At 39.5% G+C, this 19,042-nt stretch overlaps 1 protein-coding gene and 1 non-coding gene across 2 annotated transcripts in view; both read right to left on the reverse strand.

The window, feature by feature from the left end:
• Positions 1-19,042, reverse strand: part of DPYSL3 (dihydropyrimidinase like 3) — a 131,414-nt gene that overhangs the window by 92,848 nt on the left and 19,524 nt on the right. The gene's annotated exons all lie outside the window — the stretch shown is intronic.
• Positions 10,602-10,738, reverse strand: LOC114007761 (small nucleolar RNA SNORA48). Its single transcript, XR_003549344.1, has one exon. It is a non-coding gene; the product is annotated as a small nucleolar RNA SNORA48 (small nucleolar RNA).

The following is a 19,042-nucleotide window of genomic DNA, read 5'->3' on the forward strand; positions in this document are numbered from 1 at the left end:
GAGAACACAAAGTAGGCCCTCTGTTTTTCATGATATCAGGGACAGAGTAGGAGACTCCTCTGCCAAAACTCTTATGACCACTGGTACACTCTCAAGTCAACACCACACTTTGGTAACCTTAGCCAGACCCCAGTTCAGGAGCTGCATGTCTAACGCCAAAAATATTTTTGTCCCCCCAATAATACTCTATGTCACTGATGGCTGCTATATGGTGGTATCGATGGGTTCCCTTGCCTTCCTCCCTACTTGACAGAAATCATTTGTTACTCTGAAAGGGTCAAAACATAGGTATAAAGAGCCCACCTTGGATTCAGAAATGAAATCCAACTCAGCTAGTCACATTAACTGATATTTAAATTCTACCTCTGCCATGCAGTAGTTGTGATGCCCCTAGATAGCTTCTTTGAAACTCAGTTTTCTCCACTGTAAAGTACAGATAAGATAGTTATTAATAAACTATATGATTTAAAGATTAGGTGAAATAATGAAGAGTTCCTAATAATTTGTGAATGCGCCAAGAAGCTAATTAATTAGATTAATTATTATTAAAATAATGCATGATGTCACCCAGGGTACAGAGTGTTATTGAGTGAACCCAATCAAAGGATAGACAAAGGATGAACATTGAGGAATTCTGTGAATTTATACTTTTGTACATTTTTATTCCCTAGAGAGGAGGGTGTCTACTTTTTTTCTGCAGATTTGCACATGATGCATGACCCCAAAAAGGTCAAACATTCTTACCATAACATAGTATGTCTTCCCGATCCTTATCTGGGGCCAGCCATCTCCCCTCAAGTTCAGGCTCATGAAGCCAACTGCAAATGGAATTTCTCCACCTGAGTAAGCCCTAAGCATTTTAGCTCCAATGTTGTGAACCCTGTGGGGCACCACCCAGATCCCCCTTTGGGAATTATGGTTTATGATCGCAACTTCTGCAAGGGCCATGGCTGAAGGCTCTCAGTCAGTCACCTTTGGACATTGCTTCTGCTAGAGATAGATATCCTTGATCCATGTGACAGTGCTTTGGGTGGTGGCCCATATCCAATGGTATCAATAAGAAGTTGTAAAGGTCTTACCCTCTTATCACAACTTGAGAAGCACTCAAGCTTCATCCTCTCAGGGCCAGCAGGTGGCATGGTGCTTAAGAGTGCTGGACTCCCAGACAGCCAACTCCAATTCAAGTTCCGGACCTGGTGGCTTGCTTGCTCTCTCTCTCTCTCTCTCTCTCTCTTTCTCCCTCCCTCCCTCCTTCTCCTAATTAATTAATTAATTAATTTTGAAAAAAATTTATCCTCTCTTTTGAACTCCCTACAGTTTCAGCTGAGGTGTCCATTGAAACTGCTTGCTCTCTCTACCAAGTTTTGCCACTCTGTTTCTTACTCTTCCCTTCCCTGGTGTTGATCTCAAGAGCACTCCCTAACAAAACTTCTGCCCATTAGCCTTGTCTTATCATCTGCTCATAGGGGACCCATAACATTCAGAAAGTCTAAAACAGATTCTAGAAATTTCTGCCATGCCTTCTCCAGTGCTCTATACCTCAGCTGATGGGCCTGCCCTTCACTTGGTCATTTCAAACCAGAAACCTGGGTGTCTGTCTTTGGTGCTTTTCCGTAGTCTGTTTCCCTCTGCAGGGTCAACATCAACCAGTTTGGCTCTTTCTTGTCATTCAGTTCTCATATTAAGTCATCGCTTATCTGCACATGACTCTCTAATTGTGTTCTCACCAGTTAAACCCAAAATTTCTTCTTTTTTTGTGTTTATTATTTATTTCCTCCATGAAAAAGGGAGACACAGAGAGAGAGAGAGAGAGCCCAAAGGAAGACACCTCCATAGAGTTTCCACACCATGATCCACCTGTTTTAATGGCCTAGCTCACAGGCACATGCAAATGTACCCGCTGTGTCCAGAGAGGTCCTGGGACATGAACCAATGACCTTTCTCACAGGGGTCTAGCTGTGTCACTGATGTGCCAGTGACCAACCCAGATTCTGAATATATGTGAGGCTTCTGCTCATCTTTATGGTTTCATCTCTTCTCACTTTTGACTTGCATTTTATGTTCCAGTAAGCCTAGGTACTAGGAATTCCTCTCTCACGTGCTGTTTCTTGCCTCTAAGCACTTGCCCATATCACATTCTCTACTGAAACAAGTGTACCCCTTCGTGGCTTTGGAAACTCCAAACAATCCTTTAAGACTCCGCTGAAGCATTATCTCTTCCATAAAGCTTTCTCATCTATGTATTCAGAATCCCAGTATTTCCCAGAGTTTTTGCCAACCTCCCATATTGTACTTACAGAGTATATTATAATTATCTGTTTTGTTGGCCAACTCCCTTGGACTCCTTGAGGGTGGGGGTTCTACTATAAAGTCACTTCAAATGTGACCCCCTACTTGAAGGCAAAAGCCTGAAGTACTAACAAGCTGAGATAGGAGAAAGTTTTAGATACACTCACATGTTAACAGGGTATCATTCAGTGAAATGCTGCCTTAGTGACAAAACCTTATTAAAAAGTTAAAGATAACAATCTCAGTAAAGCAATTTTAAAAAGAAGGGGGTACTGCATTAAGAAGATTCAAGTGTAGTTATTTAGCCAGGCTGGCATCAGGATCTGTCAGCCACAATCTGCCTTTTACCCTCTGAAACTACACCATCGTTCTCTCTACCCCTCTATTTACATCACCACCATCTTTTTTTTTGTTTTTACTCTACACATTTGGGCACTCTGTGTTTCTTCATTCTAATTACAATGAGAAAATAGCATGAGTATCTCCTAGTTCCAGTTCCCAGATGGAAAGAATTTGATTAGTTCTGCTTGGGTTAGTTCCTACCATACAATCCAATCATCTATGGAGAAAAGATGGAGGAATCACATGACATAAACATGACTGGGAGGTATCCATGTGGATGTAGAGGCCTTTTTCAGAGTAAAAGAAGTCATTATGATTTTGGCAGAATCTAAAAAGACATCTAGCACACTGGTTTCTGACCAGCTGGCTACACAAAAGGAGATGAGAGTGCACAAAATATTATACATCATTACTAAGAGAAAGAAAACAATGGTAGGGTTAACTCTAAAGTAGGAACTCTATAACAAGAGCACAAGGACACAGGTAAATTTTGAGATACATTTTGCAAAGGTAAACCTTGAAAACCTAAATCTGCCTATTTGCCATATGCTGATAAATATTTTTAGTCTTTGAATTTACACATATAACTCCTCCCCACCACCCGGTCCTCTTAGGCTTCATGTTCTCTATTTCTGACTGACTGTTTACACTAGCTTCATTTTTCTTTTAGAGCTTCAAAGCAATTCCATGAGACTCATAGTGATCAACCCACCCCGTGCTACCAATGAAGCACAGGAGACTAGAGAAGGCACAGGTTTGCCCACCCCTAACCCCATGGTTAGTGACCCCATTGGTATAGGATCCTGACTTCTAATCCAGAGAGCTTACTTCTTTCTAGAAAGATAGGTGGAAGGGATAGGAATGGAGCTTATGCCCTGTTCAGAGGTTCACAGTACTAAGCTCAGGCTCAAACAAAGCAAAATTGTACACAACGTCAGAAAGAGTTGGGTAAATGCTAGACCACAAACAACTTCTATTCCGAGATCCAAACATAAGGACAAGGTGTTGTAGTGAAAATAGAAAAACAATAAGTAGTTAAGAGGCCCATGTTTTAGCCATATCTACTTTATGAACACTTTTTTTTTTTTTTTTTGAGAGTGTTTGCTAAAGGGCACATGCGCTCGTCAGAAAGACAAAGAGACAGAAAGCAAAAAAATCACCCCTCAGGGAGATGGCCACGCCACAATCCCTTCTCCTCCATTCTCCTCTCGGGATCTCGGGCACGCATGCACACGCACCCGGTGTGAGTTTAAGCCACTGGGTCTAGGACTCGAACCACAGTCGACGACATGGGAGTCCAGCAACATAGCCATTATGCCTACAAATTTTTTTGACCTTAAGCAATTTACTTAACCTTTCCTCATCTCTTCAATGGAAAATAAATTCTTTGTTTCCAACTTCTTTGGGCTGATGATCAGATGAGATAATGGATATGGCTCTGTTTGAAAAAAAATACAGTATAAAGAACTATGTGAACATCAAGCTCTAATATTATTTTTCCAACATGTTACAGACATATCCAGGACTAATACCTGCTCAAAGGCCTATTTACCATTGTTGCTATCCAAGTATGACACTGCTTTTTAATACATCTCTGTTTTTCAAATTATGTACTTCTCCAGATGCATGTCTCCACTTTTCCAGGCTGATCTCATTTGTTCATTTCCTGCCCATTTTCTAATCTCTCTCTAGGTTGTTCTGTACTATGTCTCTTCCTTATTGGTGTCTGAAACACCATCCTATTTGCCCTCATCTGCAGATATAATTCTCATAATAGGTTCTTAGCCTCTTTCCAGTCATTAATAACAATGCAAAATGAAATGCATCTGAAGCTGATCTCGGCAGCATGCTCCTGAAAGTTGCCACATGCCATTTTTCATTTTTGTTGGATTTTCTACCAGTTTTGCGGTCATTTCTGGTGGTTCAGAGATCCTCCTAACACAACTCAAGACTTCTTTTTCCTTCTTTGTTTTTAATCCTAGAGGGACCGGATCTTGCTTCTCCTGCTTTTAATAAATAAAAATAAAGTAAGATGAAATGAGTTATAGCATCCCAACACATGAAGCACGGCACTTGAAGCTCTGAAAAGAAATGAGCAGGTTCCTACCAAAGATCTCCTCTCACCTTTATGTGAGAGTGTTCACTGTGATTCCATCTCTGTGTTGATGCAGAAATCAGGAAGACCTAAATTTTCCAAGTGGAATTCCAAATCCCTGTGTTTCTTTCCATGAAGACCTGTATGTAGCCAAGTTTCTCCAGAAACCTGAGGAATGAGAGGCATAATCTTTGAGGCCCACTACAAAGGAAAGAGCTTTTCTTTGTTGTTTTTCTCAATAAATTGGCTGACATGGAGTCCTTTCTTTGCTTCCATTACAAAACCTGGCAGTTTCTAAAGAGAAAGGAATTTGAAGATGGAAGAGAAAGCACACAAAGACTAATCCATGGGTGAATAAACTAGAGACATGGTTTGGATAACATATTGCAAGTAATGTTCTTTCCTTCTTTAGAGTTTGGAATTCATTTTTGTTTTGTTTAGTTCAGTTTTTGTTTTTTTTTAATTGAGCTCAGTGTGGGGTGTTTTGTTTTCTTCTAATCTCCCAAATGTATTTCTTCACTTCTTTCTGAGCCCTTGGGCAATGCACTTTCCCACCAGCAGATTTGCCTTTTGCACTAAATTGTGATTCAACCTCTTAACAGTTGGAAATTCAGGTTGAATAACATCTTGGGGCCCTTCCTGAACTACCATCTGGATCCCCAAATTTCTTTTTTAAAATACACTAATACACCATTAGAAATGCGACATTTTAGTACCCTAATAAAAAAGAAAGAAAAACTACAAATAACTTAATATCCTACACTAACTGCAGTATTTGAATAAAGTCTCATTTTTACCAATTCTTTTTCTGTGAGAGAGGAAAACCATAAAATTTGATACAGAAAGAACTGGTTTTCTCTCCTGTCCACATCAACTACTTGTCTTACAAAAGTAGAAATTCAAAACATCTTTTTGAGTTTGTTTCATCTTCTACAGAATGGGGATAAACAATATTCCCATCACGAAGTATTGCTTGGACTAAATGCACAAAATGGTGGCTGGTAAGTACAAGTAGTGTCTGGTGTATGGAGGGGGAATCAGTAAATGACAGCTGCTTCACTGGTCCTCCCATACACATGATGGCAAAGTCTGTCATCTTTTATTAATTCACAGGGCTCACTTTCTCATAACACTATTACCAGGCAATTATGAACTGCTAAGAGGGAAATGTCTTTTCATGAATTTAATAATAATGATAATGATACTATACAGGCATCCTGCTAAGTGCTTTTATATGCATTATTTCATTGAGTCCTCTCAAAGAGAGGTACTTTTATTATTCCTATTTACGGAAAAGGATACGGAAGCTGCCAACGGTTAAATAACAAGCTAGTTAGTGCATGGGGTGGGATTTGGACCCCAGCAGTGTGGTGCCCGAACCTCACTCTTGTTAGCCACTCTACATAATCTTCTATTACAACCGTTTTTATTATGACTTGAAAATAGAGATTATATGGGGATGCCATACAGTAATGTATATAAAGCACTGTACATAATACCTGCCCCATGGTAAATTACAAAAGAAAAAGTCATGAAGGAATGAGAATTTTTAATAATACAATTAGGTCCTCCTGTCTGTAATGTCCTTTTATTTTCTTTAACACCTTTATTGAGATATAACACATACTATAAAATTTACCCATTTAGGGACTGGCAGATGGCACGGAAGTTATATTGCTGAACATCCACATGACCAACTGCAATTCGAATCCTGGACCCAGTGGCTTGAAAATCACACCAGAGGCATGTGTGTGCATGCCCAAGATCCTGGGAGAGGAAAGGAGAAGGGATTGCGGCATGGCCATCCCTCCTGGGCGGGGAGGTGGTGATGACTTCTCATTTTCCCTCTTACTGTGCGTGCCCCTCTCTCTGGCAAGTGCATGTGCTCTAAGGCAAAAGCTTCTAAAAATTTATTTTAATTACTTACTTAAAGTATCTAATCCAATGCAGTCATGCACTGCATAATAATATTTTGGTCCTTGACGGTTCTCGCCTAAGACAGTGATCACATCAGAGTGTGATAAACCATGCCATGTGATCTAGGTGTACAGTAGGTCAGACCGTCTAGACTTGAGTTCTGATGTTTGCATAACAACAAATAATCCAACAAATCATTCCTCAAAATGCATCCCTGTCATTAAGCGACACGACTGTATAGTTACAGAACTGTACAACCATCACCACAATCTAACCATAGAATATTTTCTGTACTCAAAAAATTCTTTCTTCTTTAAAATCTGCAATTTTCACAAATTAGGTTTTCTTAAAGAAGAGAATATGTATGAACATGACACTTTTTTTCATACATTGCTGATTGAAATGTAAAATGATACAGCCACGCAGGAAAAAATTTGGCAGTTTCCCACAAGACTAAACATGCACTAATCATACAAACTAGCAGTTGCACTCTTGGGCATTTTTCCCAGAAAAGTGAGAATTTAGATTCCCACACAAACCTGTACAGGAATGTTCATAGCAGGTCTATTCATAATACTAAAAACTGGAAATAGCCCAAATGTCCTTCAGTAGGTGAATGGGTAAAGTCCATTACATCCACACAATGCAATTCTACTCAGCATCCAAAATGACATTCTGGGCTGGCCTGGTAGGCAGTGGTTAAGGGAGCCGGATCCCATTCAGCCAGCCATGGTTCAAATCCCAGTCGAAAAGTCTTGGAAAACATGCTGGAGCCTGTATATACATGCCCTAAATCATGAGAATTTTTAATAATACAATTAGGTCCTCCTGTCTGTAATGTCCTTTTATTTTCTTTAACACCTTTATTGAGATATAACACATACTATAAAATTTACCCATTTAGGGACTGGCAGATGGCACGGAAGTTATATTGCTGAACATCCACATGACCAACTGCAATTCGAATCCTGGACCCAGTGGCTTGAAAATCACACCAGAGGCATGTGTGTGCATGCCCAAGATCCTGGGAGAGGAAAGGAGAAGGGATTGCGGCATGGCCATCCCTCCTGGGCGGGGAGGTGGTGATGACTTCTCATTTTCCCTCTTACTGTGCGTGCCCCTCTCTCTGGCAAGTGCATGTGCTCTAAGGCAAAAGCTTCTAAAAATTTATTTTAATTACTTACTTAAAGTATCTAATCCAATGCAGTCATGCACTGCATAATAATATTTTGGTCCTTGACGGTTCTCGCCTAAGACAGTGATCACATCAGAGTGTGATAAACCATGCCATGTGATCTAGGTGTACAGTAGGTCAGACCGTCTAGACTTGAGTTCTGATGTTTGCATAACAACAAATAATCCAACAAATCATTCCTCAAAATGCATCCCTGTCATTAAGCGACACGACTGTATAGTTACAGAACTGTACAACCATCACCACAATCTAACCATAGAATATTTTCTGTACTCAAAAAATTCTTTCTTCTTTAAAATCTGCAATTTTCACAAATTAGGTTTTCTTAAAGAAGAGAATATGTATGAACATGACACTTTTTTTCATACATTGCTGATTGAAATGTAAAATGATACAGCCACGCAGGAAAAAATTTGGCAGTTTCCCACAAGACTAAACATGCACTAATCATACAAACTAGCAGTTGCACTCTTGGGCATTTTTCCCAGAAAAGTGAGAATTTAGATTCCCACACAAACCTGTACAGGAATGTTCATAGCAGGTCTATTCATAATACTAAAAACTGGAAATAGCCCAAATGTCCTTCAGTAGGTGAATGGGTAAAGTCCATTACATCCACACAATGCAATTCTACTCAGCATCCAAAATGACATTCTGGGCTGGCCTGGTAGGCAGTGGTTAAGGGAGCCGGATCCCATTCAGCCAGCCATGGTTCAAATCCCAGTCGAAAAGTCTTGGAAAACATGCTGGAGCCTGTATATACATGCATTAAATCAGAATGGGAAAATAGAGAACAGAGATTGCACCTGACAGAATGGGAAAATAGAGAACAGAGATTGCACTATAATCAGATCCCACTGGGGAGTGCTTTCTCCTTTTCTTTCTCTGTCTCCCTGACTCTGACTGTCAGAATACACATGCTCTCTGGCTTTAAAAAACAAAAAAAGGACATATTATGGGTACACATGCTACTTGGATGGTTAAGGGCATTTTGCTTAATGCAGAAGAACAATTTCAAAAAGTTACATACTATAGGATTTCAATTATATAACATTCTCAAAATGACAAAACTAGAAAACAGGTTAATAGTTGTCAGGGAACAGGAACAGGGTAGATGGGACAAGTCAGACTTAGCACTGGAGAGGTCATTGGAGGTGATGAAACGGTTCTTTATATTGACGGCAGTGGTAGTTACACAAAACTACACATGGAATAAAATTGCACAGAACTACACACATACAGATCCACACTCACACACAGTCATATGCATAAATGTAAGTAAAAACTGTTGAAATATATGGGGCCAGCAGGTAGCATGGTGTTTAAGGCACTGGATTCCCACCTGGCTGACTGTGGTTCAAGTCCTGGAGCTGGTGACTTGAAAATCACAACAAATAAATAAATGTATGTTTTTAAAAAATGTTGAAACATCACTAAGAGCCTGCCACCTATTAACAGTATTGTACCAATATTAGCTTCCGGGTTTTGAGATTGCACTGCTGTTATAATAAGAACATGTGACCACTGGCAAATACTGATAGACAAGTTCGAGGGAGTCTGTATACTATTTTCACAACTTCCTGTGAGTCTATAATAATTCAAAATAAACAGTTAAAATTATGTCATTTTAAAAGCAAGGCTAAGACAAGTTTCGAGTCTATAATAATTTCAAAATAAACAGTTAAAACTGTGTCATTTTAAAAGCAAGGCTAAGACAAGTTTTGAAGAAATACCTAAACCTGAAAGCTCACATGTATGTGATTCTGAGACCATTCCTAAGATTGATATGCCTTGATCATCACTGCTAAACACCTGATATAAAGATCAAAATCCCAAAACAAGTTCTTTAAAATTAAAAAATCATTCAAGAGAATAGAAAGAACACCTTAAAAGAACAGATAAAAGCAGAGCCTCAAAGCTGGTATATAAATACAAACTAAAGTATAAATAAAAGATATCCTAGGAAAGGTGCAAAGATCAAAGTTATCTGAAACTATAGAAGTAATCCCATATAAAGCATAGTCTTAACATGTTATCATAATGAGGAAGATGGCTCAAACTCTTGAAAACATTCTTAAAAATTTTAGAGGGGAAAATTACAGTGAAAAACACCTGAACTTATTAGGATAAGTAGCACGATGACAAAGTAGCAGCGATAAATCTGTCCTCAAAAATGAATGTAGGCTTATTATAATGCTTCTACAATAATAACAGTAGTAATAATGATGAGAAGTAAAATTATTAAGTGCTATGTACCCAGAAATGTTTCTAAATATTTTACATGTATCAATTTATTTAATTCTCATAACAACCTGCTAAGGTTGACACTGTTTTTTCAAGGTTTTTTGCCATGACACGTGTGCACTTGCCAGAGAGGCAGAAAGAGACAGTGAGAAATCACCCCCCAGGGGAATGGCCACTCTGTAATCTCTTTACCTCCATTCCCCTCCTGGGATTTGGGGCACACACATACACACACACACACACACACACACACACACACACACACACACACCTGGCATGCGTTTCAATCCGCCCGATCCAGGACTCGAGCTGTGGTCAGCCATGTGGGAGTCCAGTGCCTTAACCAGTATGCCGCCTGCTGGATATTATTATTATGATCATTTATACAGATTTTAAAAAGCTGGGGCACTATGATTTTATATCATTTAACTTAGCTCATATAGCAAGTACATAGTGAAGTTAGAGCAGGAATTGATATCAATACAGAGTCCTTCAACCAGCCCCCTTTTTTCCAGCAGTCCTTGTGTCCAAGGCATGAACCAGGCATGAGAACAGACCAAGAGTCAAGCTGGGATAAACAAGGGGTTATGCTGTTGCTGGCTGATAAGAGGGGAACACCACCAACCACTTGGTGCTGCTCTACCCCACCAGGGATAATACATGCATTTCAAATTCCAAAATTAAATGAAGAATGTGAATTGATCTATAATTTTAGAGTGAAAATTAAGCCCTAGTAGTAATTAGGTCCTTGATCACCTGGTTAAAAGAAGAAACAAACTGATTTTATTTGAGTCAACATGTATTTTCAGTTATCCAGTGTCCACAGGACCATTTTTATTTACATAAAATAACTAATACCCATGATTGATAAGTAGATCTGCAGTTCGGCAGATTAGATAACCTCGCTCTTCTAATACAAACTAGGCAAATGCAGTTAGGGACGAAAACAAGGAAACTGAAAGCAGAAGGAAGCAGATGAACAGACACTTTGACGCCTCACTGGGATTTGCTCATCTTTGTAACCAAAGGTTTGAGTTGAAATATTCCAGGGAAGAAAAGAGAAGTGATACATAGGTCAATATCTAAGTAGGAGGGATTAGAACAGAGGATTCCATATAAATTTTGGTATCTCAGTGAAAAAAATAAACTAGTAAAACCCTCTCATGAATACAGGGTGATAACATGGCACCTGGTACCTTGCCCATATCCTTGATGGGATGTTGTGGGGGGAAATCTCTTCAGAATTTGTAACAATGAATAAGTACCCAATAAGTAGTTACTGTTTTACATATTGTAGTTATTTTAATTCTCAATAATCTAGGTGGAAATGATAATAATCTTCCCTTTGAATGTAGCTATAGTTTTCCAAAATTTCTTCCGTATTATGAAAATGTGATCTCTGGCTTTGAAAGTCAGATGGCAGGGATTGTAATACTCATTCCCCCTGCTAGAAGCTTTATGACAAGTTATTTAATCTGTCTGTTTCATTTCATCTATCTACAAAATGGTAGTACCTAAGAGATTATTATAATGTTTTATGTCCCTAACATATAGGAAATAATAAGTAAATATCAGCCATTGTTATTATACCAAAATTCATTTGATCTTCACATGTGCACTGTAATAAAGGCTTTGTTTCTATTTTCAAATGGTGCTATAATATTTGATAGTTAACAACTCATCCAGCATGACAATCAGACTTTCAGAATCAGGACCAGAATTCACACCTCTTGTGTCCTAGCATTTTCAGCTCTTATAAAAGCTTTTTTTTTTTTTCAAATAAAGAATCTAACCTGGGCTATGCACTACATAAGGAGACATCTCTCTAAATCTCTCAGAGACTCCAATCTTCCTTTTATGTTCATTTGTCTGCTAGAGGAAGTTCACAGAGTATCTTATAAATACTCTGATTTTTTAATTTTTTTTACATCTCCAGCCTGTACAATCAATGTCAGTAAGCTAGCATTTAATAGTATCTAATTGTATCCATCAGGAGGCTTCAGTAAGAAAGAAAGAGACCATTTTTATTGGTTAAACAAACACCATCACGTCTAAAAGGTACGGTCTGAGAAGCAGATGGCACCTTCAGAAAGGAGGAGGTCGAGAGAATCTAAAAAGACTCCTACCAGCCAACCAAGGTTTGTGGCCCTGGATGTGTTCTGTAAGGCCCTCTGTAATTTGTCCCTGGTGATCTCTCTGGCTTTGATCTTTTCTTTCTTTATATTAACTATCTACAGGGCTTTAAAAGTCTCAAGTTTCTAAGCATGCCATCCTTTTTCTTTCTTAGGTCCTCTGCCCAGACTCCGCCCCCCTCCCCCCCATATATACACACTATCATACACTTCCATTGCTATAGCATACATACATATTTTGCTAGGCTATCTCAAATGTGCATTGAGGTGGTGGGGAAACTTCTCTGTCTTCCATTTCTTGGTTCAGTTCCATCTATCCCTGAACTCCTGAGGCTCCTTGTGCATGTCCCTGTTAACTGTCACACTGTACCCTCAGTGTGTCTGAGAGCATGGCCAGTCTTCCTCCCAAACTGTTAGCATCTTAGCGGCAGGAATTTTATTCTATTTTCATCAGGTCAAATTTGCATTTATTCACTTTCCTTTACCAATTATTTGCACAGTATCAGGTCTCTAATAGGTGAACAATAAACATTTGTGGAATACACAAGTTAGTAAATTTCACTCCCAATAAATAAATTCTACTCTTAGTATATCAGAAGTTCATGAAAGGGTAAAGTAGTAAAGATAGCAAGAATAATAATATCTATCACTTATGGAGGGGTTGTGAAATATGAGGCATGCTGGGATGCTTCATATTTCATAGGCATCACGGGGATTATCTTATTTTTTGAACAATCTGCAATATACATACAATAATGTTGGTCCATTCTACAGGTGAGGAAAGTGAGGCTCAGAAATATACTACTATTTTCTCAAGGTAATAAAACTAATAAAGTGTTGAGTAGGGATCTGAGCCTTGGTTGTGTCTACTTAAGTCCAAAATTCTTAAGTACCAGGCTCTGTAGCTACAAGTTAAGTGTCAGCCCCTTTGGCTGCATTTCTGAGAAGGTGGTGCAGCTTGAAGCTGCAGAACGCAGAACAGCTGTTTGGTGGCCTGGATCTTGCTAACTCATGGAAGGACATTTTATCTTGTCTGAAGAGAGAATGAAAAGAGTGAAGTGAAAGGCAGGGGCAGCTTTGTTTTGGGAAAGAGGAAGTGGGATGACAAATGAAATAAACAGGGAATCCCACATCAGAGCAACCACAGATCCAATCTAAGACAGGCATTTCATCTATCAATGCCATTCTGACAACCAGCTAATTAAATATCTCTGGGGAGACAGTTCCCATCTTGACTCACAAGGGCAAGTGCTGAGTCCTGAAGCCTGTTCTCCACATGGAGCTTAGTAAGGCCAGCTTCCCAGATGGCCTGATAATCCCTGAAGCAAGCGTAACACCCAGGTCCCACAGGAAAACAGGCAAAGGCAGCAGATTACTCGTACGGAAAGCAAGCTTAGCATAATAAGAATAAAGGCTTACATTTATTAGGCACTTGCAATCAGTCTCAAGCAACTGAATGATTATTTCATTTAATCCTCCAAAAGAATCTAATAGGATAGGTATTATCCCCATTTTATGGATAGGAGACAAAGGGACAGCAACCGTGCTGACATTTGCCTCCTGTCTTCTCAGCGCCAAGACCATCCTTCTTCACTTTATACTCTCTAATTTCTACTTGGCTGGGACTCTGCAAACTACATGACCCAGAATACTTAATCTACCAGCTTCCTATTAGGCTCTACCAACAAATGAGAAATGGGTCTTCTTTCCTCTTTCCTTGTTCTTGCAAGCTTCACTCCTACAACCATAGTGGTCTCCACCCAGCTTCTTTTGGCTCTTCCATTCCCAGGCTTGCTACATCCTCTCAGAAGTACCAGGACAGCTCTTCCAAAATCTGAGCGTTGCAGGGAAGCCACTTCTTTGTTGACTCAGCCTAAGGTGGTTTCTCCTTCCTCCGGGTGTCATCCCTGGACTGACCTCTATGTTCCTTTTCAAAACTCTTTCACTTCCAACATGTGTATAAACGATGCTCTGTATTAACTCCACTCTGTGTGAAATACCTAAAAGGTTGTCTATGTTTATGACTGAACCTGGATTGACACAGAGATGTTAACTCTCTTGTCCAATGTCACACAACTAAAAAGCAGCGTGGCCATTACTAAACCCAAGTTTTCCACAGAAGTTTAAATGGGTAGCTTCATCTATTATGATAAACTAGGGCCACAATCAATGCACACTTGTTGAAATGAACCAATTTCTTAGTGTTCAAATCATAACTATACTTTTATTTTTAAAAAAAAGTGTATAGTGCTTTAGAGCTTATAAGGGATTTCAGAGTCATAATTTCATATAATTCAGAGAATAAATATATTATAGTTAAGGATATAGTCTTTGGAATAAAACAGTTCTTAGTCTAATCTTGATTCTCCGTATAATAGCTGTGTAGTGTATGGTGAGTTATCAAACTTTATTGAAACTTGGTTTTCTTATCTACAAAGCAAAGTTACTGGAACTATCTAACTCATAGGGTTAGGGTTACTGGGTTGTACATAAGATTACTTCTGATTTATTTTCTAACGTGGGCGTTCCTAGAAAATTTCATATTTAACCCAACTAAATTTTTGTTTTAAAAATGGAGAAAGTAAGGTCCAGAAAGGTGAAGGAATGTAGCCAAATTTACACGGAGTACCAAAATTACATCTCATCCTGGGAACCAGCAGTTAGCATAATGGCTATGTCGCTGGACTCCCACGTAGTCGACAGCGGTTCGCGTCCCGGACCCAGTGGCTTAGAACTCACGCCGGGCGTGTGTCCATGCGTACCCAAGATCCCAAGAGGAGAATGGAGGAGAAGGGATTGCAGCGTGACCATCCCCTCTGGGGGGTGATTTCTCGCTTTCTGTCTCTATGTCTCTGTCTGTCTGACGAGTGCACGTGCCCTATAGCGAAAACCTCCACAAAAATCATTCTTGCTTTCTTGGCTTTCAGACAAAAGTTTCTTTTCAGCAGCTTAGGGGTGGCCTCAGAAAGTATAAGAGCTGTTACATAATGAAAGGTACTTCTAAAAACATACAGTCCCAAGCCACCAACAGGAAGCCATGCACTTTGGATGGCCTAGCTAGACATGACAATGACCTCCTGCCAGCTAATGCAACACTGTCTAAAGTCACAAAAGCTTAGGGGGAGCTAGAAGATGTTCATTCATCCACCATTTCATGCAAATATTTACTTCCTGAGCATCTGTACACACTAAACTCTGTGCTAACTCCCATGGATACAACTGTGGAAAAGACAGATTTTTTAATGTTTCTGAGACTTTCTTATTTATTCATTCAAAAACATGTTTTGAGCACCTACTATGAGTTTATCACTGTGTTAGGTGCTAAAAGTATTGTCTTCAGAGAACCCCAGGCTAGTGGGAAAGAGGTTAACAAGTACTTAACCTACAGAATGATCAGTATCAAACACAGGTGCATTCAGGAACATAAGGATGTATTCTCACCCAGTTTTGGGGGTCCACGGCAAAGTCCTTAAAAACACTCAGGGTGAAGCTGTGATCCAAAGGAGAGGTAATGAGAGTAGTCTGGTTACCTTATCTGGAAAATGAGAATAATATCAGCCCCTCCAGGATCCCATGAAGATCCAAGGAGAAATTCATGTGGAGGGCCCACCTGGCACACAGAGGTGGACATTACACCTGCCTTTCTCTCTCTTTTCATAGACACAGGAGCTGAGCAGGACTTATGTCTGCCTGTGGCTGATGACCTGTGAAATCAGAAGCCCACATTGGAAGAACTCTTCATCTCCCACCTCGGTAGCACGCGGAGCCCAACAAGAAACCAGGTTCAGACACTGGCCTTGGAAAGGAGCCTGCAGTGCTGGCCTCTTCATTTGGGAATTTCACCCTGCGGCAAAGACTGCACCAAACACTATTTTTCTTCTAAAGTGGTTTCCTCCTCCCCCTCACCAACTGATTTATGTCTCATTGAAGGCCGTTCCCCCTTCATAGCCCATCTGGCCTTCCTGCCTCAGCCTGCAGGGAGGGTGTAATCCTGTGTTTGCAGCTTTACAGGCGGTTTCTATGGAAATTATGACAATATTACAGCTATTGTGGAGCCACATCACTGCTCATTGAATGAGGAGACAAGACTTGAAAGGGGAAATTTGGAATTAAATATCAACAACCTAAGTCCTTAGAGACAATGACTAGTTTTCATGGAGCTGTTCCCATCAACAGTAATAAACAATAGCAAACTAATATTGTTCTTGTATTAACATAGAAAGAGGGGTTATTTCCCAAATCCTTTGTGGAGGCTGCACAGTGCAGATAGAATCAGGCCCCAAGCAAGTGCTCTTTGGCAATAGTCAGAAATGAAAGCCATTTGTTAAATTTTTAAAAATTGAAACATAAACTTTTCTCCCTTCCTGACCCCTCTGTAATTGGAAAATATTTGTGAGCATTCTTATTTTGTGGCAGGACTGTTATTTTTGTAATTTCAATAATACAATATTATCTGTTGCCTTGCATCAGAAATTGAATTCTTACAGGGCTTTGTGCAAATAACAGGCCAACTCGAGACTAAACTTATTATTATTATTGCAAATAAATTAGTTTATACCTTTCTATAGTAAAAAAGGGAATGGAGAGAGAAAAAAAAAGTCTCAGAAGAAAATTACAGTGCACTTGTCACTAGATTTTAGCTTCATCCATACTTTCAGTTTAATTAAAATCCTTCGTGAATCAATACAATGTTATAAAAAAGTATAGTATGAAAGGGAGGGAAGGGAAAGGGGAAGGAAACAAAGAAGTATATTTCATTGACCAAAAAATGAGAAGCTCTTCGCTGATGATAATGTATATAGTAATAACTTTGTCTTAACTGATATGCAAGGTATTCGTGCTGGAAAAAGCAATGCTGTGTACTGTAAAGATATATGTGATTAAATGTAAATAAATTAAAAGTAATAATTTTTCTTTTAAAAAAAGAGAAGAAATGAAGGAAAGTAAAATTGTGGCTAGGGGTTAAGAGAATTCAGGCGTGTTAACTTAAATAACCGAATGCTTTAAATCCCCACAGTGTCACACAAGACCAGCTACAAATGCATGTGATTTGGCGTGCTTTCTCAACTGTCCTGTGAAGTCATAAGATCTCTGCAAGAAATTTGGAAATGGACATGCTTATTTAGGGAAAAGTAGTGGTCAGCATCCATGAATTGTTCCCAAATGTTGAGATGGTAAAGAAAGTAACCACAAAACCCTACCTCTATTTAGTTTCTTGCCACTGTCTTTCCTTACTTTTACTGTGGCCCATATTTCTGATATTTTAATATTATGCCAGGACCCAAAAGAGATTTAATCTCTTTTTTGGTCAACGGTGTTTTGAGGTTCTTTTGAGCAGCAATCTTTTCTTTACAGGACAAATGATACTGCTTTTATTTGGTTACAAAAGAAATTGCAGGGCATGGTAGAAAATGTGGAAAATGAAGCCAAAGGAATAGGAAAAAAAAATTAGTTACCCATTATCCCTCTGCTCAGAAATATGCCGCTGCTAAGGTTTGGCTTAAATTTTCGTTTAATTTTTGACTGTGGCTAACAGCGTGGGCTTGGGAATTTAAGAAAGAACTCTGACTTTGCGAGCATTTGAATTTGTGTAGTTATTTAATCTCTCAAAACCTCAGTTTTCCTACCCAAGGAACTGATGATGCTTCCTTCAGAGGGTTGAGGGCCAAACCTACCTGGAACACTTTCTCTCACCATTTTTCCTGTCAAGCATCATCTTTGATGTGTCTACAGTACTCTGTTAAATGAATAAGCTATCATTTACTTATAGTGTCTTATAACTGATCATTTCAATTGTTTTATATATTACTAAAACACATAGGTGACTTTGTAAAAGTAATCTTAAGTCTCACCTTTGGTTTGCTATGTGTTACTCAGTAGAAGGATTTAATTCAACTATCAATAATTTGCACCAAGTACACTAAGCCCACATGGCTGTAGGGGACATTGAGGGAGAACAGTCAGCAGTGAGAGGAATGCCTAACCCTTACAGCACTGGACTGACAAATAGGAAACTCTGATCTTAGTTCCAACCCCACACCAGGACCATTTTCTTTCCACTAAAAGTGTAGTGTGGGTGAGAGACCTAATCTTTCTTTCTTTCTTTTGTAAAAAATTTTCCCAGACAGTGAATGTGCTAGCAGAGAGACAGAGGGAAAGTGAACCAGCACCACTGGTTCAAGCACTGGATTCCCACATGACCAACCGTGTGCATGTATGCCCAAAATCCTGAGGGGAGAATGGAAGAGAAAGGATTGCAACATGGCCATCCCTGCTGAAGGGTGATTTCTCATTTCCCCTCTCTCTGACTCTCTCTGGCAAGTGCACATACCCTATAGCAAAAAAACTAAAAATAAAGAAGTAAATAATTTTGGCCAAACATGCACCTGGGGGAACCAGCAGTTAGCGTAATGGCTATGTCACTGGACTCCCACATAGTCGACCACGGTTCGCGTCCCGGACCCAGTGGCTTAAAACTCACACCGGGCGCGTGTGTGTGCGTACCCAAGATCCCGAGAGGAGAATGGAAGAGAAGGGATTGCGATGTGACCATCCCCCCTGGGGGGTGATTTCTCGCTTTCTGTCTCTCTATCTCTCTCTGTCTGGCGAGCGCACACGCCCTATAGCAAAAAAAAAAAAAAACTCTCCAAAAAAAAAAAAAAAAAAAACATGCATTTGGCATGTTATTCAAGCCATGAAGTCTGAGACTTGAACCACACAGTCAGCCATGTGGGATCCAGTTCCAAAACCACCGCTACCAGCTAAGCCCACTTAATCTTTCTTTACTTTTCTTCTTCTTTTTTTTTTTTTTTTGAGACGTTTTTTTTT

Source organism: Tupaia chinensis, unplaced genomic scaffold (assembly GCF_000334495.1).
Source record: "Tupaia chinensis unplaced genomic scaffold, TupChi_1.0 Scaffold000228_1, whole genome shotgun sequence".
In the NCBI taxonomy this organism is placed as follows: domain Eukaryota; kingdom Metazoa; phylum Chordata; class Mammalia; order Scandentia; family Tupaiidae; genus Tupaia; species Tupaia belangeri.